A 26815-nucleotide genomic window follows, 5' to 3' on the forward strand; every position below is an offset into this window, starting at 1 on the left:
GAAGTAGTCCAAATTTGTACCGCATTGTTTGTAGTGGAACTTTTATAAGCCTGTGTCCTTATTAATTCGACATGGTACTTTCCTTTTCATGGACGATGGAGGAAATGTGCATTTTAATAGAGCTAACATGGGAATTTTACGCGCACCCGTTGAGTAAACAGTGTGATTTACGAACTAGAAACATCCCTCAACTGCCACTGGAGTGCGTTTCGATCGCGTATACCGCGTTGGGGCCCACGTACCGTGTGCATGTGTCGCATCTTTCCTGAACGTTCAGCAGCACGTTGAACTTGGCACGTTCAACGTTAATGTTCGACAGCACAGTCTGTGTGCTGACGGCTTAAGCAATGGCCTAAAAGGTGTTAATGAAATTTTAAACTTCTAAATAAGCACTACATTTGCAAAGCAGAGTAATGTATTTATCCTTCATACATCCATATTTAAATTAGATGATGGTGGGTCATCAGCTGGTACAATTTTTATTAAAAATGAAACTCCTCCAGCTGTACTTAAGATTTCATATTTAATTGGCTACTAGTTTCGACGAAGCATCAATACCATCTTCAGGCCCGTACTCTTTGATGAAATCAATTGTGTGGTGCTGAGTACTAGAAGTCTGTGGTGAGAACAATATGTGCTCCACATGGATGGCGGGCAGTAACTAGTACATCTAGTACTCAGCCACACACAGTTGATTTCATCAAAGTGTATGGGCCTTAAGGTGGTGTTGACGCATCGTCAAGACTAGTAGCCAAATAAATATGAAATCTTAAGTACAGATGGAGGAGTTTCATTTTTAATAAAAATAATGTATTTATGGAGAAGCTGCGGGTGGAGCAAGGACAGGAGGGCACGACGGGGGGAAATGTAATGATTTTGGTGCAATCAGCACAAACAAGATGAAATGCCACCTACCTCACGTTGAAAATATTTGTAAAAATGTCACCATTAATTGCTCTACAGCTAGTAAATCCCTCTATAAAAAATGCATGAACTAATTTCTGGTGCAGATATTTAACTGTTATCAGAAATATTGGATACTTTAATGCCCTTCTACAAGACCACAAAAGAGATTTCGGGGAGTGAGTACATTACTGGAATCTTGTTTTTCTCCTAGTGACCATTCTTGAAAATTCATTAAAACTGAATTTTAAACATAGCACATCCAAAGTCAAATCACAGGAGCTCCTGAGCAGCCAAAATGAAAGACGTGCAAAAGTATTACAGAACTTTCTGCTGTGCAATTCTACATTGTCAGACTCACAGTTAAGATAAAAATTTGCTTGTACTCCCACATTGTCAGTGAAGCTATTGCAAAATTGACCCAAGAGGTGAAAAACTATGTGGATGAAAGCAGTAAACTTTCACCTTTACTTCAAAGCCAGGATGTCAGAACAAATGCAAATCTTCTTTGGTCGTCACATGATCAGGAAGGAATCAAGAGCGATGTAGTGGATTTAAGTTTGTTTCTGAACAGAATAGAGCTTTACTTTCAGCATTCACATTGCTCCTTTCTTTTTCAGGAGTAGAGTGAAAGGCACGTACCAGGCTTGGCATTTGCAGCCAAAAATATTTTTCTTTTCTAGGAGAGTCTGTACTGCTGAAAGATTGGTATTATCTTTGAATGATATTGTTTCTGATGAAACATCACAGAACAAGTATTTGTGAACATATTTGACAATAAATATTGGCCAAAGTATTAATTCATTATTGAAATTTTAACTGTTATGTAATTGTTACTGATAAAAGTTACATTTGCCTGTTATCGAAATTGTTCATTTCAATTTTTTAAGGGCATTTTCACTTCTGTCAACAAAAAACTGTTCTACTCAGATTCCTGTTAAAAAATAAATAAATATATTTGACTGCAAAAAGGCTTTTCAATGGAAATAATTAAAGGGGGGGGGGGGGAGATAGAAATTTTATGCAAAAGCTTATTATTTGTCCTTCATTTCTATGATGTAATAAAAGAGAGAGAAAACTATGGCAACAGTGATAAACTAAAAACTTAACAATTAATTTGTTGTTTGTAGTAGAAATAGAAATTAGTTGATCTACTGCAAGTGTTTACATCGTAAGCCTTTATCTGCTTGTAGCCATCATTGGAAGCGGTCAACTGAACAAGTGAAATAGAGTTTGCCAGCCTCAGTTTTCACTGTTATCACTCACTGACTATTCTTAAAGCCCAAATAGCTGTATGATCCTTGATTAAATGATTTTTTAACAGAATTTCAAAAGATTTTTTTGCAATATTCAGCTGCTCATTGATTTTTGAGAAGAGCAGCGGATGGCGGACAGGGCAACTTTTCTTTTATTTATGTATTTTATTTGGTATTTTGATTCTATATAATTTGAAATGTATGATGTGAAAGTCTGAGGGAGTCTTAGAATTCTTCAACCTTAGTTCAGCATCTGTGTTTATTATTGGAAATAATAGTGGTACAAAATAAAAAATCGGTTATTTCATAAACTGGTTATTTTGAACCGTTTTAACACTTAGGGTGAACTGTAGATGCAAACATTGGTATAGCTGATAACTGGTTATTTCAGTGGTAACTGCCATCCCTATTACATAGGATACTGTTTATATTAACAAATACCTTAAGTTTATCATACACAACTTTCTCCAATATTTTTGAAAGGCAAGAGGTAATTGTGATAGGTCTTAAGCTAATTACATAATATATTTCACATTTTTTATGTATTAGAATAGCCTTAGATGTTTTCAATAGATCAAGGAAAGTGCCTACTTGAAGTGAGCAGTCACATAAATGTGTACGTATTTCAGTTAGGTTTAGAGCATTCTACTTCAAGATTGTCACCGGGATACCACCAATGCCTGCAGTGTTGGAGTTTTTTAGACCTTTTATTCTTTTTATTATACTTTAACTGGTGAGACATTGCTAATGTACATTGACTTACTGTACGTGTTTATATTCATTGGATTGGGTGTTCTTATTTATGTTTGATTTTTTCATGTTATCAGCAACATGATGCTCTGTTTCCACCAGATGCTAAATTATAAATGTTTTCATCATTATGCACTATGTTTGCTGCTCTTGCCCTTTTTCTTAGTATTTTGGACTATTTTTTATAGTGAACATGTGATTCAGACAAGGATTCATTAAGGTAATACTTTTTATGAAGCAGTCTCTTCTTCTGACATGAAACCCTTATTCCCCTTGTAATCCAACTGTTTGTTCCAGGATTGTCCCTCATGAATAGGCCCATAGTTTTCAGTGGAAATGCACTTTGAAAGAAACAGATTAGTGTATCAATGAAGTTATTGAATTTTTCATTAAGGTAATTAATTTTGTGTGTCCATTTTTCTTAGTTTATTAAACTGTGATATTATCCTGACTACAGCTTCAACATGTGGTTCTTGAAGACCTGTTGTTAACAATACTGCATTTTATTTCAAGGTTATTATTAGAGAAAGATGATCACTAAAGCCTGTGTTGAAAGTTTCTTTTGTGAAGTAATGTGTATACTCTACTTGATTAGAAAATGAACTGAAGCTGTTTCGCTAGTGTCTGTTACTTGCATAGCAGCATTTACTACAGCATTTAAATTATAGAATCCAGCAAGGTTCAAATGGACCTTTCTGTTTCTAATTTTTGTGAGAAAATGATTGTTGAAATCACCACATATTAGCAATTCATAGTCCATTTTATTTATTTTTTTCCCAATGACTCCAATTTATTTAAGAAAAGTTCAAAATTTCCAGCTGGTGAATAGTAACCAGCGATAGCTAGAGTGAACTTAATAATTTTTGTACTTCAGTTTCATAGTCCTTTTCTACATTTGTTCCAGTTAAGTTGGGTAAGATACCTAGTAAAATCTACAACAGTACAATACCATACAGAAACAAAATGGCAGTAGAGCTCCCAGTAGCCTGGCAGTTAACTTCAACTACATGAAAATCCTTATTTTTGCATGTGAACAGGAGATTTAACAGATATGGGATGTGGGCATACATGGAAGTTTGAGGTTTGAGTTAAAGTGCTCAAATCTGAGGCTCTGGGAGATGGGAACTTTCCCCCAGCAAGAGGCAATGAAATGTGTGTCAATACAGACGATTTAGGATAGTGGAGCAAAACAACACTGATGAGTATGATGTCTATAGTAGTCATCCAGTCTTGTTTGACATGCCTTTGAGATGAGGTGCTCAAATGTACATTGGTTAATCATAAGTACAATAAGATCATTATTTACTGTTTATGACAGCTAGTATTTCATTCAGTACAAATGCTGCAATGTGTTACCTACAGGCATGAAGCACATCTACACAAATTGTAGCACGTGAACAGAAGGTGACTGCAAATCTGATGGGTAAAACATATTCCATCTAGGTGCTACTGGTTTGTGCCAGCTGTTTCATCAGTTTCATGTTTCTCATCAGGGTGCACAATGAACTTTAAAATGGCAGATACATGTCATTGCTGAATTTATTGATCTGTATAGGAGGCATACATTTTTAAGGAAAATTAAGAGCAAGGAATACAGCAGTTGAAATAAGAAGGGAGCTGCTTATAAGTAGGTGGGTATTTCTGAACTACATGCAATTGATATATAGCAGAAATACCACAACTTCGGATAAACATGTTTTATTATCAGCAGATTAAAGAACAGAATAATGTTAATGCTTCAGGATTGGTCAGGAGGGGAAAGCTGTTGGCACCCCCGAAGAATTACACGTTTTATATGCATGAATGTTTAATATCGTAAACAGGCAGGCCTTAGAGAAGTTGCCGGAACTGAATGGACTACTGCCCAAGAGAGCAGGAAAGAATGGTGTCTGATCCATTCGGAAGCTGCCAGCAGAAGAGAACAAACAGTGTGTCCGCTCCTAGCAGCTGGCCATGGTTCCACCCCCACTTGACCACCTCCAAGCCTCCCTATTGGTTGGCCAGATCATAAGACGTGCAGTTCGATAGCGTTACCTCATCAGCAACATGTGAATTTAGCTGCTGATGGTTCAACATGTGAGTTTCCGAGTGGTGGTTGTGGGCAATGTGACTGAGACGCTGCAACTAGCCGCCAGGCAGAAGGCACTGACGAACATCAAGTGAAAAATAAAAATCAGATTTTTATACTAATAAATCCATTCAGTAATGGCCCCCACTGTAAATCCTTCTCCCCTCTGCAGGATTGAAGCATGGGGGGTGGGGGGGTGGGGGGTAAATTGACAGTTACTAGAGAGGCTCCTGGGAAGGACAACCTTAATACATTTTGATAATTTGTGTTTTCATGTTAGATTTGTATTAAAAAATGACAATAATTGGGTGATGAATGCTTGCTTGACAAAATTTGGATGACGGTGGATGGTGTGGCAGTGGTGTGGGATGCTGCAAGTGACAGCATGGGTTGCGGCAATCAGCTGTTGGTGGTGGCAGCAGCGGGCCAATGCAAAGACCACAAGGGAGGGGGGGGCAGTGGGGGGATGTGTTGACACTGGTGAAGCACTTCACACACATACTTAGTTGCTTACATCAAAAGGAAGGCGATGCCTTTTCATTTGGGGGTATTTTACTTATTTACTATTCCTTTCTACTCAATACTATCTTATACTGAACTACTATTGTATAGGGCAACAAGGAACACTCTTGCTCCCATTTCACAACTTTAACATGGTGTTCTCTAAGAGATTGCTGTTTAGGGACAGCAGGAGGGGGTGACCGAAGTAGCGCAAAAGGTCCTTTTCTAAACACTACTCACAGTGATAAACCAATAAAGATAATTTCTAAAGGGATATTAAATAGTGAACTGCTACTGTTAAGTAGCACACATTAGGGCGGGGTGCTTGAAAGTATTCATAATAGAGTTATACTCTATATAATACTCTCCGTACATGGTCACTCAAAACCTATTCAATAAATGACTGATAAATTGTAGGAAAATTAGAATTAATTATAGCAGACAAGGCAAAGAATAGGGAGGTAAGTGGTAGCGTTTGGGGGCGTGACTGGCTTATCGCAAGGTGACAGCTGTGCCAGTCCAAGTGTTTGCACTATGCTGTGCTTATGGTAAGCATTCACTGGTAGCGTAACATGCAACTTAAACGATTCCAAAACTTTATATCAACTGGAAACTCGCTGCATGGTAAAGTGAATCATAGCTAATGGTTTTGCTCTGACCTTGGGGTGATGGAATAAAATAGATCACTTAAAACAACACACACAGGAACTCTTGCCTGTTCACAAATCAACTTACAGGGGTAAAACAAATAAAATCTCTTTCATCATCAACAAAACTTCGCTGCCCTCTGGGGGTTAACAGCCAGAAGTAATCTCGTAGCTTCGTGCATTAAGTTAACCAACCAAGGAACTATCACTTATGAAAACAGAAGGCATGGACAGAAAAAGAATCAATGGTTGGAAGAGATTTCAAAGAACGTTAGTAGCAATTGGGTAGTTAGGGAATAAGGGGGGTATTGTCATGCTTACTCGTCATTTTGATTGGAGAGAGTGCAACAATTAGGGGTTGCATTAATAAATGCCTGCAATCAATGCATAGGTGGAATTCGCTGTATGTAGTGGTTTCATAAGTGATTCACTGAATCGGCAGCTTTAGTACTGGATGTTCGGCTTTAGGAAGAAAAGGGGTTTGACCAATGGGAAAAATTGTGTTGCCTTTAGTGCGGGGTTTGTTCTGGGTATAATCGTGGATAGCCATCTGCAATCATGTCAGAGTAGCCCAAAATATTGGACGTTTGTGTCGAGCAGCCCACCCACAGTAAACTGGAGAGGTGTTCACGTTAAAGAGTAAAGAATGGGTAATAATCGAGAAAAGGCTCAGGTAACAGGTTTCAGAATAAACTTGATTCAGTGATGATACCTACTAGTTGCAGGGTACAGAGATATGAGATCGGACATGCACATCTATCGGGTGATCGGTCACTTGTGCAGACAACTAGCCAAAACACAGATTTTTCCCAATGGTAATAACTCAGAAAGTAGTTAATGGGCCACTGCAATCAAGGGAAAAGCAATACATAGAAAATGGCTGGAAAAGCTTGTCTAATATATGGGGTTATACCGTATTTACTCGAATTCAAGCCGCACTCGAATCTAAGCCGCACCTGAAAAATGAGACTCGAAATCGAGGAAAAAAAAATTTCCCGACTCTAAGCCGCACCTGAAATCTGAGAATCGAAATTCAAGGGGAGAGAAAAGTTTTAGGCCGCACTTCCAAATCGAAACAAACTTGGTCCATTGTAATATGAGACACAATTTAGGTTGAATGAATGACGATACAACTGTAGTAGTTTGGTTCGAGTCGTAAGCTTAGCAGTTAAGCTTTACCAGGTAGCCGTTGTTATGCGTCAGGCGCTCCGTCCGTATTTATACGGGTACCCTTCCTTTTTCTTGTGCTTCGTCTGGTTTGAATCGATTGCTTATTTTTCTTTGATCTGACAAGTGCAGTTCTCTTTGTTATAGGTGTTTCCGTCACTCAAAGCTGAAAATGCATTAGTGTACTGTGTCATGCATTGTTTGTCGCATTCTGAAAATGAGGGTTTACGGCCTATCGCCGCTCGCGCCATGGCTTGCTTTTGTGCGCGCTACCGCCGCTTACAATTAAAAAAAAAACAAAGAGAGGAATCGTCTCATTAGCGAAACAATGGCATGAGACTGCTATTCGTTGCTACTTACACTGCTGCTTTCTTTGATAATGATCAGCAAGAATCAAATAATAGACTGCGTATGATAGAAGATGTTCTGAACAAGAATTTAGCGAAAATTTTTTCCGTTTGAAAATCTTTGCAGACGCCTTTTTAGTACATTACATTGTGCACAGAAATTAGAGTCATCTTAGATTTAAAAATCTAGTCAATTGCCGTGCTTCATTTTTGACTGTATCACTATTAGGCATAAGAATAATACGAATATAAACATGACATGGTATGTATATTCTTCCGCGTCTGCTGTTGTCTCACTCTAGTTTCGTAGTTTATTAGGCGGACAGGATTTAAATGAGATAGCAGCAAACACGAAAGAATACATGGCAAAATGTTTATATTCGTATTATTCTTATGGTGAAGAGAATACTGCATGTGATTCACAATTCATAAAAGTTCCTATTAGCAACCATTTCTTCTCACAATTAGGAAAAAATTCAGAAAGCAGAGTTGGCCATATTGACAAATATCCCAAACAGTCTTGCCAGTCGGATTTTCATAGTACATTGAAATGCTGCTACGTTCGAAGAGGAACAATACGGAATTTGTATTTACTTCGTTGGATAATGTATGAAAATGCAGTGGTCGAAACTCAGGGCGGAGAAAAAAAAGCTCGTCCTCCACCTTTTTTTATTTATTTACTGACGCAGAGGTTTTGGTGCCAGTATTTGTCTTTGTGCCTGCGAATCATGCCTGCGTAGCGCTACATACATTCGACGACAGAAGTTAGTTGTGGCGGCACCTACCAACATTTTTCGGAACTTCCGCTCACTTTGCACTCGATTCTAAGCCGCAAGCGGTTTTTTGGACTACAAAAACCGGAAAAAAAGTGCGGCTTAGATTCGAGTAAATACGGTATTAGTTCTTGTGGTCCTGCTGGAAGGTATAGCCAAGCTACCCTTCCTTGACAGAAGAAAGGAAAAAGACAGAATAGAAATGTTGACACAGTTGTAGGGTAAGAGAAAAAGGGGAGGGCAAAAAAATATCTACAGCAACTGACACAGCAGTAGGACATACCATCCACAGGGACTTCCACAGCAGAATCGGTCACCTACCACCGGCCTAGCAGGAGAGTAAGGAACCGAGTCAATGAAATTTGACCTCTACTAAACCAAGTTTACTGTGGGTCAGAACAGGTCTGGTCTTAGTTAACCGGCAGTGAATCGACTATATAGCACCTTGGGAGGAGGGGGGGGTGGTGGGGGGGGGGTGATTTAAGGCAAGATAGATGGGCACAGGTAATTACTAATATAATAAAAAGGGGTCATTCCATATCAAATCACCCAATAAAAAATAAATTTTACACCCACCTCCTTAGATTTTCATGAAATTTGGCTCAGATGGTTCTAATACCATCCTGACAACACCTGCAAATTTTTTTTGCTGTATCTCTTATAGTTTTTTTTATAAATTTTTAAAGTTTTTATGTTTTGCGTTTTCCGAACCTTCGGAAATGGTAAATTTAATTTGTATTCAAAACTTTAAAATTGCTTATCTTAAAAACTCTTTTAGATAACATCATGAATTTTTGCAGCAAGTTTATTTATTATACATATTTGAAGATAAAAATGATACTATTAAAATATATTAATATTTTCTATAAAAATATATCTATGTATTTTTTCTTTTTTTTAACAGATGTTTTGTTTTATAAGAATTGCAGTACCTAGAGTCTCAGACCTGATATAATGCTCAAATTTGTTTTAATTTACTCTTAAACATATAGGCTACTTGATAAAACAAAAATAATGATGGCTTTTTAACATGTTTATTAATTATAGTAGATTACATTAGAATTACGTACAAAGATAGTGTACTTACGACACTTATGTATAACCCAACTGATTGCTTGAAACATTGAATTTTTTGAGTAATTTTGTCTTTTTAATAAACATTAATGCTGATTCAAACTGTTTTTCCACTTCATCCAAGAGCTTTCAGTTCTTCTGATACAGTCTTTTTTGAAGTAATACATTTTTCCAGTGTCACTTGATTGAGGTGCGTCTACTACACAGACTGTGCTCCAAAGGCACTATGCAAGAATCTTCTCTTTCAGGCCAATAAAATGATGCAGTTGGTCCTGAAGGATGTAGAAATAGAATTTCTGCATCTTCTTCATCATTGAATATTGTTTTTACCAGTCCAAAGTACCGGTTACCATCATAATTTGCAGCCACATAGCTATTTATTGATGGTTCAACATGAACCCAATCAGAAGAAGAATGGAAAGAAAAGACTAAGGAGGCTTTTACACTATCTGTAGTCCTTCTAATTTCCAGGTTCTTTGTTGGAAGTGGTTTGAAGTTATGAAAACTTCTTGTTCCAGGAATGGTTCGGGTTGCTGAAAAACGTTTTTCTAGTTTTAACCGTAGCAAATCAGCTTATTTTTTGTCAATAAAGTTAAAATGAATGTTGTCAATATTTTTTTCACAAAACTTGTACACATCGATTGCTGTCATTATTTGTTCTTCATCTGAAATCTGTAGACTGGCTTTCCTTAAAATTCTTTTAATAGTTCCTCCTAGGCCATCACAAATTGACTTCCCATGAGTGTTGGGCCTTCAAATTAAAGTTTCTCAAGTGTTCAGTGAAATTTTTAAAACTGTTTCTATTTTTGTACTGCCCAGCACAACCATCTGTAAAGCAGTGAACTGAGTCAATGTCAGTATGACGTAATGACAGCCATTTTGTAATTTCTTTTTGTACAAAGTTAACAAAACCAGCGTCATGTTCTTGGTCATCACTAATAAAACAGTGGTTGGAAACAAAAACATTGTTTTCCTCATTTCTCAGAAAAACTCCAACTGGATGTAGAGTACAACCACCTCTATTCCAGTGGTAACTTCGGATCTCATTTTGTATAACAAAGGAATAATTTTCACTGAAATCCATCACAGTAATTGCTGTTTTGGGTGGTGGGTCTTCTTTCAATCTTTTAAAGGCTGCTGATTGGGATTTTGCTATAAACGAGTGCGGGGTGAGCTTTTCCAATGACCTAACCAATAAAGAAATGTAGTCTTCAACACTGATAGACTGTTTGATCATTTCTGCCCTGTCTGTGTTATCCCACTGACTGATTACAATTTCTTCTTCTAAATCATAATCTTCACTTAAGTTTTTCAGTTAAGTACTCAGTTAGTGCAGTATTTGCAGGACAGCTGTCGCAATGATGTAGCATGCAGTTTTGGTTTTCCCTGTTGCACACAAGCATCTTAATTAGGTCTTTATAAGATTCTTCAATTTTCACAGCATCCAGTAATAGTTTAACATTCTGGTGGATACTGCATACACATACAGTGTGTGTGCCTGCAGCACCAGCAAGGATACACCATTTAGGTCTCAAGAAACAAAATTTTGAAAATCCTACTTCCACCTCGGGATTCTCCCATTTGAAAGAATAATAGAGTTCTCTCAAGTTACACAAAATGAGTCTTTTTTGCATGTACACATTTTTTTGAACACTTACTTTGTCTTTTGTTCCAGGTAGCACCCTGGAACTTTCATCCTTTTCATAAAAATCTGTTACAAGTCTTACTGTATTTTCAGAAAGAGTTTTATCTTATTTTGGACCAGGAGTTTCCAGAATACCCTTTTCAGATTTTAGCTTTCTAGCTTGTCGCACCATGTACTCACTTACATTAAATTCTTTCATCACTTTATTTTGACTCCATGAATCTGGAGCCAAGCTCAGAATCTGGATTTTTCTAGACCTCCCAACAGATGAAATCTTCTCTTTCATAAGAGAAATCATTACATCAAAATCCTTTGCTTTCTCAACCACACTTGTATCCTCTTCGTCATCATCAGAACTTGGTGCATCATATTTTAATGCTTTTGAAACCGCCTTGTTTGCAGTCTTTTCAATACTGCTGACCTTCCTTTTACAATAAGACCCTTTACTTTGTGCTGACAAGCCATGAAGCTTTATCGCTGTTAAACCTAAATTATCAAGAGCAATGTTTGTTTGTACGAGGGATTCATTTCTGGATTCCAATGATTCTAATTCAACCATGACTTCATCATCTGTTTCACTTTCATTGACTTCAACTCTTAATTTTTCCTCACAAAAGTTACGGAATGTTGAGCAAAGCTTTTGCCCAGGTTTTATGCTAATATTTTTTGTCAGTAATTGTTTAGAAAGATCCAAGCCTACACTTCTCAACGATTTTTTGATGGGCTTTTTGTGTTTTTTTTAGTGGGTCTACACATATTGTTTGATACTTTTCAAAAACATTTAAAAAGTAGTAGCTGTGGTATGAACATATATTCTTAAATTCACACAGATTAATTCCAGATAGTAAGTGGATCAAATCTTTTTCTTCCTCACTCAATTCAGATACCGGATGTAACTTTTTTGAAGGTGTGTAGGTTGTTTGGAAATAGTTAGATTTTTTAAATAACCCTACGCTACAGGCTTGAATATCTGACATATTGATTTCACATTTTGATTACTGTTCTGGTTACTTTTATAGGATATTGGAAAAGAATCTCTGTAAACTAAGTGACAGTACTTACTGAAAGTTCGAATAAACTTAATAAAATACTATTGAAGCACTATTTAACATTGTAAAAATTTTTTACTTCAAAACACAGGAGTAACAAAACAAAATCCAAGCGTACATTGTTATTCCAAGAAGACAGAAACTTATTTTCAGTGTCTAAGTGACTTGGTACTTTTTATTTTTAAAATTTAATTAATATTATTTTAAAAATTAGATAACTATTAAACAGGTCAAAAAGCCAACATAATTTTTCTTTTATCTAATAGCCTATACAATTAAGAGTGTTTTAAAACAAATTTGAGCTTTCTATCAGGTCTGAGACTCTAGATATTGCAGTTTTTGTAAAACTAAACATCCGTTAGCTAAAAAAATAAATAAAAAAACTTGTAAATTTTTTTCATTTGGAAGATTTTAATATATCTTTATGGTAATTTTTTTTTAACATTTAGATATAATACACAAACTTATTCCAAAATTTCATACTGATATCTTGAGTATTCTTTAATACACAAATTTTTTTAGTTGTGAGGACACTTTTAAGTTGCGATTTCCGACTGCCGAAACAACGCCAAATCTAAAAACTTAAAAAATTTATTTAAAAAAAACTGTAAGAGATAGAGCAAAAAATTTTTACAAGTGCTTTCAGGATGATAAAAAAGTAATTGTACCAAGTTTCATCAAAATCTGACATGGTTGGTGTCAAGGCCTGGGTGACTTGACATGGAGGGGTGGTGAAATTTCAAGAAACTTCCCAGGCAGCTTGTGAGGCATCTAGTAAAATCAGTCACAAACTATATACTAACTGGTTTGGAGGTGGGCATCTTGTTGCCCGGGACTATGAAAGTCGCACAGCCTTGACAGTAGGAAGTATTAATGTGGGAGAACAGTGGCAGATATCTGAGGTTACTAGTGTGTGAATGTATGTTTGTGTTGGTTGAGAAACAACTCTGCTTAACTCCTATTCCAGGGAAAAGTAGAGGGAAGCAGTGCTGTAAAGCAGTTCTGATTAACCCTCACACCAGGGGAAAGAAGGGGCTGGGGGAGGGGGGGGGGGGGGGCAAGCCATGTTCCTGCAGTTGTATCATCACTGATCAAATACCTGACTATATGGTACAGCCAGGTTTCCATACAAGGGATTGCAATGTGTGGATAGTTTAAGGGCATGATACTGATTAGACCTCTGATTACAATAAGTGAATAGCCTAAAAACAGGCAGGGCGCAAAATGAATGCTGCTAGAGGAGTGCAGAAGGCAGTGATGCACAGATGACAGAGATAGGTAGGCGATCGATTTACGAAACCAAAAACTAAAAGAATAAACCGATCAGCTGGGCGCTCTGCGGGCATTAACCACAATGTGTATGGCACATGGCCCTGGAGGAGGGAGGTAGAAAGTAATGGTTGAGGTGGGAACTAGCAACTCAAAGCAAAGGTAGGAACCTGGTGCAATGCATGGGCGAGGAAGACATAGGGCGATTACATCTTGTGGTGGTTAATTACTATAAAATTCTTAAGATCCCTGAAGTAATAGGGTGAGCTCTGAAAAAGAGGGGTGCGAACTACTGCAATAGTGTACAATAATCTACTATAGTGTACAATATATTTCCAACAAGATAGCACATTACGGTGCCTTGGCGATGTCACGTCATGGGTGCTAATCATCAACAAACAAGTGCTTATTTCAGCGGGAGCTTCCATCTTGAAACATCATGGGTGTGTTTGTTTGAATAAACAAATCAGTGACTCTCACTTCCTAAATGCACAGTGGGGCACTGTACCCAAATGGTAGCAGTGTTGATTTTGCTTACTCACAACTACTTCACTTCCTCAATAAATTACTTCATAAGAAGTAGGGTGAACAATAATGAAACCTAAATTAGTCTGGGTGAACTCTTAAATCTGCAACATGCACATGAGGTGCTAACTACTATTCGTCATTTACTTGGTTGAAACTTAATTGCTTCTCTCCTAACACGAAATGTATCTCGCTTACCAGTCTACAGCGAGAGGATAGCGCACTTCTTATCAACTTCAGGGGGCATTCAACTCTCTTGAGTATTTTATTTAAGTCGGGTGCTTCAGTCACTTCTAAAAATTTCTGCCATATGGAGGTGGAAAGTGAAACCACAGTAGTGGTTGGTACTGTAAGCTGGCTGATATTGCATGACTCTCCCCTAATGTTTTGATTTATATTTAATAATCACCCAAAACATGGCGGAAATAAAAGGTTCGCGAAATTTTCGCTCTGTAAATTATGCCGATAACGAAAATGTTCCGTGTGAAGAATGTGTAAGAGTTAGTTTAGAGAATACTGGAATGTGCCACCGTTGTTATTTGAAAGTTAAAAACGCCAACGAAATCGTAACTAGGTCAAAATCGAAAAGCAACAGTCACAGATGCAACACGTGAGTTATTCATCCTTGTGACCAATGTGTCGATTATCGCCGCATGTTAACGGTAAAAAAAGAGTGAAATCAACAAACTACAAAAGTTAGTCGCCGCCTTAAGAAGTCAACTGCAAGAACTGCGAGAGAAAGAAGTCATCCATGGGACGTGTGAAGACCATAACCTCAAGCAACCTGCCAACTGCAACGTAAACAACGATCAGAAGAACAGAGTCCACATAGGGAAAACGAGTTCAAAATCTAACCTGAACGTAAGTCTTGCACAAAACTACATTTCCCAAGCAAAGACCGCAAATATTATAATTAAAAAACGTTCACTTTGTTCAAGCAGTAAAGAACAGTCAGTCTTGTGTAGTGAAAACTGTCCAGATCGCGGTATGTCAATATATAGCATCACCCATAAATGCCCATCTGTTTCAAACAAAAAAAAAAAATGCATTTCGGGTACCGCTCTGATAAACAACACAGAACAAAACAATATCGACCAGCTGAGACTGTGCAAAAAAGATCGACAGGTCCTTATACTCGCCGACAGTCACGATCGTCAAATTGCAGAAAGTGTGTCTAGCCATTTACCAAGCTACAACGTCATAGGTTTCGTGAAACCAGGAGCTTGTTTTTCGGAAGCAACAAAACCAATTGAAAACTCTTGTAAAAACTTTGGACCATCAGACTACGTGGTAATTTTTGGAGGTGCGAACGATGGTGCAAGGGATCAAGCCAACGAAATAAAAATAGCTCTTAAATGTGTACTGCAGCAGTCAATCCACACGAATGTGTTAGTTATTAACCAACCACAGAGGCATGACCTACCTTCCTGGTCATGTGTGAATCAATTAGTGATTAAGATAAACTCTGACATAAAGGATGTTTGTGGAAAATTTGTGCATGCAAATGTAATAGATGTAAGCACTCTTGAAAAATCCATGCACACCAGACACGGACTTCATCCAAATTATGCTGGTAAACAATACCTAACAGAGAAAATATATAATTTTGTAAAAAATTACACCAGAAAACTTATCAGTACGTTGGATAATTGGCTCATAACAGGCAATGAAAGCTCAAAAAACAAAGCAGAACATGCTAAAGGGGTCCAAATTGACTCACAAGGAAGGATGAAACCCAGGGAAAGAACGAATAACACAAAAATGGGCCAAAACACATTAGATAAATGGCTGGGAAGAAACACAGACCAAGGGACAGGTAGACCTTTTTTTAGAGTAGCTGAGGGTACCACAGGGGAATGTGTTACAGAACAAACTTATACATACACTTTAAAAGTCGTTCACCAAAATGTACAGTCCCTACCAAACAAACTTGATGAAATAAATGTACTTCTTACAAATGAGTGGAAGGAGGTATCAGTTTTGTGTTTTTGTGAGCACTGGCTAGAGAAGGACCATTTACAGTATTCAAACATAACCGGTTTCACTCTGGCAAACTACTTTTGCAGATCAATATCAAAGCTTGGAGGAAGCTGCATTTATGTAAAAGAAAACATAGACTATAAGATAATAGACTGTGTAAATCACTTAGGAAAGGAAAAACACTTTGAAGCCTCAGCTATTGAAATAACATCAGGAAAAACTATAATAATGTGTGTTTACAGATCACCCAACAGCAATGTAAACATTTTCTTTAAAAAACTTGACCTTGCACTAGGGAAACTTAAAAATACTTGCAAAACTATAGTTCTGTGTGGCGATTTTAATATTGACCTCTTAACACACAGCCACCAAAGAGAAAAATTCCTTCATATTATTCAAGAATATAACCTGTGCACTAAAGTAAACTCCCCTACATACGTAACAAAAACTAGTGCTACACTTATTGATCCGATCTTTGTAAATACTGACATGCACACCTCAGAAAACTTTAATACCAGCTACAGAGCCCACAATGCACAGCTGCTTGCCATATGCAGAAGTGTTGATTTGTCTAGGAATGGAAGTGTTATCTACAAGAGAAAATTCAGCATGCAAAATATTGAGCACTTCAAACATATGCTAATTCCCCGCTCGTGGAATAAAATCTACAACAGTTACAACACAGATGAAAAGCTGGATAATTTCATGGAAATTTACAGATATTGTTTCGAAATTGCATTTCCAAAAAAGAAAATAATTTGTAAAGGTCCCAGCAAACCCAATACTAGGATTACATCAGGGATCAAAGTATCATGTAGAAGAAAAAGAGAACTTTTTGCACTATCAAAAACAGATAGCAGCCCTGAATTTGCTCAATACTTAAAAAAATACAAGTTAACTCTGAGTCATGTAATAAGGGAAGCAAAATTAAGGGAAAAGTACAAACTTATTATGGAATCATCAAACAAAGCTAAGACAATGTGGAATACGGTACAGAGACTTACTGGAAAGGTGGAAACACACAGAAATATTGTATTGTCACAGGTGGGCAGCAAGATCACTGATCCAAAATTTATTGCTAACCACTTCAATTCTTACTACACTAATATTGCTCGTGAGTTAGCGAAGGAACAAATGGGAAAAACATCAAACAAAATATTACAGGAAATTTCTGGAAATAGTGTAACAAATACATCCATGTTCCTCCGACCAATAAGTAGGGAAGAACTGTTAAACAACATAAAGTCATTAAAAAATAAATATTCAGCCGGAGTCGATGATGTGCCAGACTATATTATAAAAGTATCAGCAGAACAGATACTCGCACCACTGCTCGATATATGCAATTCTTCACTATCAAGTGGTATCTTCCCACAACAGTTAAAAACTGCAAAAGTTGTACCCCTTTACAAAAAGTGCGATCGGCAGCAGATGGTCAACTATAGGCCTGTGTCACTCCTATCAGGTTTTTCAAAAATCATTGAAAAACTAGTTCTGCTGCAACTAACTGATTTCTTTAACAAAAAAAATATGATTTCAGGATGTTAGCATGGCTTCAGGCCTCAAGTCAGTACTGAAACAGCCACTTTAGCCTCATAAATCGTATTTTAAATTCAGTGGATAATCACAAAAATGTTTCAGGGATTTTCGTGGATTTAACAAAAGCATTTGATCTAATAGACAATGAAATTCTCATGAAAAGTTAGAGTGGTATGGTGTAAGAGGCCTGCCACACGAGTGGCTGAAATCCTACCTAGAAAATCGCTCTCAGATAACAGAGGTAAAACACATGGGAAAAAACGAACCCAAAGCTTATCAATCGAAACCTTCCACGTTAACCCACGGTGTACCACAAGGCTAAATTTTAGGTCCCTTTCTCTTCCTAATTTTCATAAACGACTTCCCCCTACATGTTCAACACTCCGAACCAGTGCTATCTGCAGATGACACAAGCATATTAATTGAAGGTGAAAATGAAATGGCTCTAAGTTTAAATGCTAAAGTCACAACTGAAAATGTCTCAGAGGGGTTTATGAGGAATAAATTACTGATAAACCCTCAAAAAACATTCGTCTTACACTTCCATACACAACAAAATAAAAACCCATTAAAACCAAACATGTCCATGGAAAACCAAAGAATTAAGTGTCACTGAAACAAAATTTCTTGGCATCTACTTACAAGACAATGTTAAATGGAATTCACACATCACTTCATTAAATTCTAAACTATCCAAAATTACTTATGTGATGAGAATTATATGGAACAACACAAGTCCTGAAACAGTTAGAGCAGTGTATTACGCTTGCATACACTCCCTATTGAGATATGGCATCATATTCTGGGGAAATTCTCCTCATAGCATAACCACATTCCGGAAACAAAAAAAGATTGTGAGGATAATGAAAAATGCTAACAGCCGAAAATCATGCAAACCATTCTTTAAAGAACTGGGGATTCTACCCCTACCATGTATCTATATACTAGAAGTTGTAATGTTCCTAAAAAAAAGCATGCTAAAACATGGAAATGTATTTATTCAAAATAAATCTGTACATGAACACCATACAAGGGCAAATAGTGACATACACAGACATCATTGTTATACTACACTGTGCAAGAAAGGTGTATATCACTCAGGTTCACATTTGTTTAATAAGCTGCCAAGTAACCTAAAAGGCATAAACAAAATCCATAGCTTTAAAAAATCTGTAACATCATATCTCTTGGAAAACCGTTTTTACTCAGTAACACAGTATCTTGAAAAATAAGTTAATTTTGGTTGTAACAATATAAAAATGTAATGTAACAATATAGCAATATAAAAATGTAACAATTTATAAATGTAATGTTTACAATCAATGTAACAGTATATTAATGTAATGTCATTTTGTCCAACATCTAAGGTATGGTATATGTACCACAAAGATTCAGGATGTAAATAAATAAATAAATAAAATACCAGTCTGGGTGTGAACATGGCACATAATAGGACTCTGGAATTGCTAACTCATAAAGTTGTATAACACAACTGTAGGGAGAGTCTTACAAAATGGGAGTATTGGGGTAGTGCAATATATCTGAAATCCAGGGCTATAGTGGGCCTTTACGTACTGGGATTAGCAATATAAAGTAAAAGTACAAGTTATATAACACAACTGGGATAAACTGTAAAAATACATGCAAGAAATAACATATGGGATATAGCAAGGGCGTTGCTGTGCAGCAAATGAAATGTTTAAACCTAACATAAAACCATAAGGGGAGAAACAAGGAAAAAAAAAGAAAAATACAAGTTACTGGCACCAATTATTAACCAGCTATCAACTGGCAACGCATAGTGGGTCGGACATCGCTTAATGCTGCTAATCATACAAAGGACATATAATACAGAGTGCTGACACAATTTATCAAACTCGATACTGGAAAAACGGGTAGTGTTATGAAGCTGACTGGAGGCAGAAACAGACGGAGGTGACAGAAGCAGGTTTCAAGTTAGTACTGAGAGTGCAAAGCAGCAGTGCATGTGTGTGTCGCTTAGATAGCAAAACAGCTGTGAGGTGCGTGGAATGCTGAGGTAGCTGGGAGCAGTGCATCTTGAGTGAGCGACACCTCGGGGCATTGTAACTAACCCTAAAAATTAGTAATATTATAGCAGATTTAGTGATTGTTGCAAAGAGTATTTACCAATGAAATGATAAATAAGGGTTGAATAGGCTGTGATGGGCACATAATGGTGAATCCATTTATGAATTTGGAAAAACAGTAGGTAGTCGGTTATTAAGGTGCTCCCAAACTAGACAGAAGGTGCTAGGGTGGTACTATACTTCGGTGGAGGTTCGGAACCGCAAAGCGCCACCAAGTGAAATGGCGGTTCACAGGAAGACACCTCAGAACGGCCGGCTTCTTTACGACAGTGTATTCCATTTCGTGTTCCATCAGCTGGAGGTTGCTTGCCTCTAAACTTCCCTTGGAGGTATAGCCTGATTAGCAGATGTGTTAGGGGCTTAGGAATGCAAATAAATTCATGGGTTGAAGTTACTCCGTCAGTGAGGTGGAAGGATGGAAGAAATTATGTTTCGAATAGGTATTGCATAGAAAATGTGGTGCCTTTCTGTGTTCAAGTGCTATGCATTGATAGTGAAGATAGTTCTGTATGCATGTGGTACTTTTAACAGTGGCAGGCAGTGGCAAGTATGGCGCATGGAGAGAAAGGAAAGGTAGGGGGAGGGGGGCTCAGGCACGACAGCAGGTGTGGCCAGTGGAACGGCGCGCAACGGGTAGGTACCGCGGTGTCAGATGGTTGACTCCACCCTTTTACATTATGGCAGCAACATGTGCAGCTCCCTGGTTCACAGCTCCATCCGGTTCTGACAGGCGGAGCGCACGTGTTTACAACTTTGCAGTATCAGTGTTCAAATGGGAAAGTTACTCAATAAAGTAGTACTCTTATTTGGTACTGACTGTATTAGTACTCAAAATTGAGCTGCTGTCTGACCACTAGGCATGTCATAACACACAAATAACATAATGAAAATAACACAGATAAAATACTGCAGTATCACAGATAAAATACTGCAGTATCAGTGTTCAAATGGGAAAGTTACTCAATAAAGTAGTACTCTTATTTGGTACTGACTGTATTAGTACTCAAAATTGAGCTGCTGTCTGACCACTAGGCATGTCATAACACACAAATAACATAATGAAAATAACACAGATAAAATACTGGTTAGAACTAAGAATTAATTAAGCTAGGCCAGCATTGCAGAACAGGCTGGGCAGGTAAAGTTCTGACAATCTCTTTCAGAGAGGGATGCTAGGATAACATTTTAGTTATTATAATATGGGAGCATAAAATACAAATTGTAGGGGTAAAATGCTCACTTGCAAAGAGAAAGAAAAAAAATTAATAAGGTGGTTGCCTGAATCTTGTTACTTTTCTTTTGGTTGATCATACTGGGAATCTCTTAAGCACAAAACAGCACCTTAGAGTCTCTGGATATAAGGGCATACGGGTGTTTGGACCTGAGGGCATATCTAGGACGAGCTGTGGATTGGGGGGGGGGGGGCTTTCCATTTTCTCCGCTTCACAGGAGAAGCAAGACCTGTTAAAGGACTGGCGCTTGTCTCAGAAGTGGGAAGGGCATAGTTCCTGAATAGGGCTTCAACCTGTCAAAATGGACAATCACCTTGCGGTCAGGTAGTTGTAGTTCTGCGCTAACAGTGGAAGTGAGCCAAATAATTAAATATCGTCCGTCATACAGGGGAGTAAGTTTCTTTACTCTTCCTTTCTTTACACTAGGTTTTTTCAGTAAAACCAAATCACCAGGTTTATTGGGGGGGGGGGGGGGGATGGCAATTTTATTGCTTCTTTCTATCTGCTTCCTGGTTGCCTTGTGGTTGTTCCCTTGTACCTTCTTCCAAATGGTCTTAAGGCGGTGGGCTAGCCCCTTAGAGGGTGTATGATCAATTCCCAGTGGTAATTTATCGATCTCAAAGGAAGAGTCCATAGGGTGGCCAAAGACTATCTCATAAGGGGTATGTTAGTGGCTTTGTGGAAACGGCTCTGGCTATTGTAAGCATTTGCCATGTACGGAACGTATCTTTGCCAGTTGCTGTGGGTTGAGTTAACATAATAAGAAAGCATTCATTTCACAGTGTGATAAACACGTTCAATGCGGCCATTTGCCTGGGGGTGAAAAGGGGTGGTTCTCCATTTTTTAATTCTCAGCAATTTGCAAACTTGGACAAATAAGGAAGACATAAGGTTGGTTCCTTGGTCGGTTATAATGACTTCAGGGCTTCCGAAAGGAAGGACAAGATGATCTACAAAAGTTCGTGGTACGGTTTCAGCTGACATATCAGCGATGGGTACCAAAATAAAGTAGAGGGAAAAGTGGTCAATAATAGATAGAATATATTTACTTCCTTGTGTACTAATGGGAAGAGGCCTGACTACATCTAAAGCCATGAACTAGAGGGGTTTTGAAGCCTTGGGAAGAGATTGTAAAGGAATTTTGATTCGTGGGGGTGGTGCTCTTTGGGCACATGGTAGGCAATTTTTTTATATACTTGGCAACATCTCACCATCTGTTCTCCTACCAATACTTCACGGAAATGTGGGCATTTGTGGCTCCTTGCCCACTGTGGCAAGCTTGGATGCTGTTGTGGCATTGGGCAATAATTCTTGATTGCAAGTTTTTAGGTATTACTATACATTTACCCAGCGGGGTCTTGCAGTATACAATTCCATCTTCTGTAACAGAATCCCAATGGAAGCGATACTGGCAGCATTTTGCATCATTTTCCTGGGAGTCTTTTAATTCGTCAATTAGTACATTGCCTGTTTGAGCTACTCTCACCTTTCTACTAAGGGCATCAGCATTCTGATGCAATCTTCCAGCTTTGTGTTGCACTTGGTAATCATACTCACTCAATTTCAGGGCCCAGCATGTGAGAGAGCTGCTAGGGTCTTTTAAATTTAATAGCCACTGAAGTGCTGCATTATCTGTTACTATTGTTAATTTTCTCCCATAAAGGATATCATTGAAAGTAGTTAACTCCAAACATTATTGTGAATAATTCTTTCTCTGTCGTATTGTAATTAATTTCTGCCTGGTTTAGCTGATGGGATGTATAACCAACTGGTCTTTCCTCACCATCAATAATTTGACTCAGAACAGCTCCTACGGCAAAATTTGATGTGTCACATGAGAGAATGAGTGGTTTTTCAAAATCAGGATAGATCAACAAGGGGGAACTAGTTAGAACATCGCTGAGATGCTGCACAGCAGCTTCACACTCAGTGGTCCATTGATAGGGTACATCTTTTTCCAACAGGTGGGTAAGGGGTTTAGCTATTGTGGCATATTCCTTTACAAAATGCCTATAATAATTGCTGAATCCCAAAGAGCTTTACAATTCTCTTACATTCTTAGGGGAAGAGAAGGTTCTAACTGCTTCAATTAGACGGGGGTCAGGCTTTACTCCATCAGCACTAATAATGTGCCCTAGATACTGTATTTGACTCTCAGAAAAGGAACATGTTTATATTTTTAGACTTATATTAGCACTTCTTAGTACTTCTTAGTCTAGACAAGACATTTCTTATCTTGGTAACATGCTCACCTATGGTCCTGGATAGACTAGGCACATTGTGGGTTTCAATCCTCTAAGTAATAGATCGGCAAATCTTTGGAAAGTGGCTGGCACGTTGCGCTCTCCAAATGGCATTCTCGGAAATTCATATAGACCGGAGGGAACTACAAACGCTGTTTTTGACCTATCCTGTGGTGCAATCGGTATTTGGTGGTACCCACTCTTCATGTCAAGGGTAGTGAAGTGTCTGCAATTTCCTAACCTGTCCAGTGTTTCATTGATGCTGGGGAGAGGGTAATTATCAGGAGTGGTTACCTTATTTACTGCTCTCATATCAACACAAAGACGGTAGGTCTTCTCTCCATTGATTGGCTTCTTGGAGACCACAACGATTGGGGATGACCAGGGACTGCCTCTAGCTGTTGTTGGATAGTTTCCTCCACAATGGGCTGGAGGTGGTATGGTATTCTATACAGTTTCTGCACAATGGGCCTTGCATCCCCGGTGCGAATTTCATGGTAAACAAGGCCAGTAGCTGGCAAATAATGCCTTTCTTTGAATAACTAGGAGTGTTCTTTCAAGATGGAGTACAATTTGGTTTGGTCAGCCACAGGCAAATGAGCTAACTTATCTTTGAATTTGTCCCTGAACATGGGAGCGATATGACACATGTAACGTTCTGGGAGCCAGTGTTTTTGGTTAGATTTTGGCTTTTTTTGTAAGGATGATTTTCTTCAATCCTGTGGCCGCTAGCTATAACAGTACCACTAGGAATCTCTATCTCCTTCGTTCCAAAATTATTTACACAGACAGAAACGTAAAATTTTTTTCCTTGTACTTTCGCTGTTATTAAACCATGTTTAACATGGACTTGTAATGTGTCAAGGACATCATTTTGACAGAGCAGGTCCACCAATATGGCTGTTCTTGGTAGTTCACAGGGTTTGACCCCAAGCCAGAGAATGCATCCTGTACCACCGCTGGTTCTAGCAGAGGCAGTCGTATGTAACGCCCAAATTTGTGGGGAAGGAACCTGTGGAAGCGGCCGCGTTTCACAAATTCCTTGTGACAGTATGACGTGGGAGCCGCCGAAACGATGGGATTCCTCACCGAGATGGACAGTTTGCATTCTGTAATCAACTACACTCTGATAGTGGTGAAGGAAATCACTCCCCAGGATGACATCGATATCTCGCCTTCATTTCCAAATTGCGTCCATGTCAAAAGGGTAGTAGCTGGCTCCGATTTTCAGCTTAACTTGGTGGTACCCAGCGAGTACGATTATCTCATCACTCAGACCATTGATGTGGTAACGGGGAGATTTTAGCACTTGTCTATCCCCATGCCCTACAAATAACATGCTAGTTAGTGCTCCTGTGTCAATAAGTACTCTTACGTTCTTTCTTCTAATTTTACCATTGAGGAGGAACTTGCCACCTTATTTATGACCCCATAGAGGACTGGATGCGTAGACGGGGTATGGTCTGGTGGTGTGACTTGTCCCTCGACCATTTCTCGGCTGTCTTTGGGGTCGGAGTGGATTGTTGGTGAATTGTTCCCTCTGCTGGTCATACGAGGGGCCCCCGTTTCCTAAGTTCCGTGGGCAGTTTTTACTCATGTACCCTATGACTCCACACTGAAAGCAATAAGATGCATGGCACTGTGCGGCAGCATGGCCTGCCTTTCGGCAGCGTTGGCATGCCTGCTCGTATTTAAAAATTGGACGTGCTTGTTCGTCTGGGCGCGCCAAACTGGCAATAAAATGTGCTACCTCCTCTTGCATCATCGCAAGTCGTGTGGCATCATGCAACAAGGTGGGGGATGCTATTTTGACCTCCCCTCCCACATATGAGTCGATTCCACATATAGGCTAAATACGGCAATTGAGCGGGCTTCTGCTTGCTCGATTAATACCTCGTTACGTCTGGGATCTGAACACAGCATGTAAGTGCGGCAAGCCACAGCGCGGGTTCGGTCAGCAAATGCTTCTACATCCTCTCCTTGCTTCTGGTGGAGGGTGGATAACCTGTCCCTGTAATACTGGGCGTCACATCTGTCTCAATACCTTTCTTTCAACCCAGCTTCTAGCGTGGCGAAAGAGGTGATGTCCCTAAGGGTGTGCACTGATTCAATATAGGTACGGGCGTCACCTGACAGTTTAAGGCGAGGTACATTCACAACAGGAAATCGTCTGGCCAAGTGCAAGCGCATCCTACATCTCGGACAGTTTGCAGAAAGGAGCGTATTTGTTCATTTGGTTTCCCAGAAAATGTCGAGATAAAGTTGACTGCAGGGAAACTGTTAGCCAGGGTTGCAATGTGTGGCTGGGGTACTATGCAACTGGAGCTGCTTGCAGCCATCATTTGCGGCGCAGCAGGGTGTGTTTCTGCACACTTAAATAGACAGTCTGGGTTGAGCCAATTTTTGGCATTCTTCCGTTAATTCTATCTTCTGTAATAGTACTTTATCGATTTCTGCTTGGAGGGCAGCTACTGGGTCTGGTTTCCCCGTAGGTGGGGAATTGTCTTCACCAGTGGCGGTACTATGGGTTTGAGACTTCGTTACAATGTTAGGGCACCTAGTGCTCGCTGGAAACTTTACAACTGGAGCACGAAAAGAAAAGAAAGACCCTATATGGGACAGGACGACGGCGTAGCTGACAGCATGGAGGCGGCGGCGTGGAAAAATGAAGCAACAGACTTACAGAAGTTGCGGCGGTGGTGCGTTGGACGATGGCAGCAGGAATCGGTGACAAATGTGACGTCGGTGGTGTCGTGGCTGGGAGCCGTGTCTCAGTTAGCTGGGTGCCTATCCTGTATCTTTCCGCCATTGTGCCGATCGTTTCGGTACTCAAGAACACCGAATTAGAGCCCCTGCATTATTCAGTATGCTACCCGTTCGGGTCTAGAGAACCGATGCGCTGTTGTCGGTTCGCATCGCGCAAAGCCAATCAAAAGCAAGCAGCCACAGATCCGCGCATGCGCACAGTCCCACGAACACCAAGCAGCTAGCAGACGACACAGGCGCGCTATTCTTCGAAGTACCGAAAATTGTGTTTACGTTGCCATAATGTTAAGGAATAATGCATGACACCACATTCCATCAAGCTAACGTGCCCACCTTCATCGCTCTTGCCTCCTGCTTAACAGTATCAGGCGCAGTATATCCATTTCCATGATTCTCAGCTGAAATGCATAGAAATTTTTACAGTTTCCCTGACCGCATGTTTCCATGCATGCATAATAACGATAGCGTATTTGACTGTATTCTGCAGATTGTCGTAAATGCCACATTATGTCATCTTATTCTCATTCACACTGACATCGTGTTTTGGATTTTACGTTTCGGGAAATGAGTTAGGAATAGTATGTAGTACCACATTGTACTAATACATCTATAAAAACACCCGAAAAATTGATTCTGAGAGTTTCAAAGAATAAGAAGATAAACAGAATGTGGTTATAACTCGCTCCAAGAGATCCAAATGATTAAGTAGCCCACTTCCCTATGTGACACGTCAACGATTTCGGTCTTAAAAACAAAATCGAAAAAACGCATTTTCGAGAGCACCTGCATTTCGTCGAAGTTTATAACATGCATCTCATGAATGAAAATGTTTCGTATATGGTTACAGTCTAAAAATATTATGGCGGAGATCTGTCATCTCTGTCTACTGTTGTGGAGGATTTGGTCACAGATAAATACTTGTGACAAGCAAGATTATGAAGATGACTGCTGCTAGGTACATTTCCAGTAATTT

The sequence above is a fragment of the Schistocerca piceifrons genome, chromosome 3 (genome assembly GCF_021461385.2).
Source record: "Schistocerca piceifrons isolate TAMUIC-IGC-003096 chromosome 3, iqSchPice1.1, whole genome shotgun sequence".
NCBI classification, from domain to species: Eukaryota; Metazoa; Arthropoda; class Insecta; order Orthoptera; family Acrididae; genus Schistocerca; species Schistocerca piceifrons.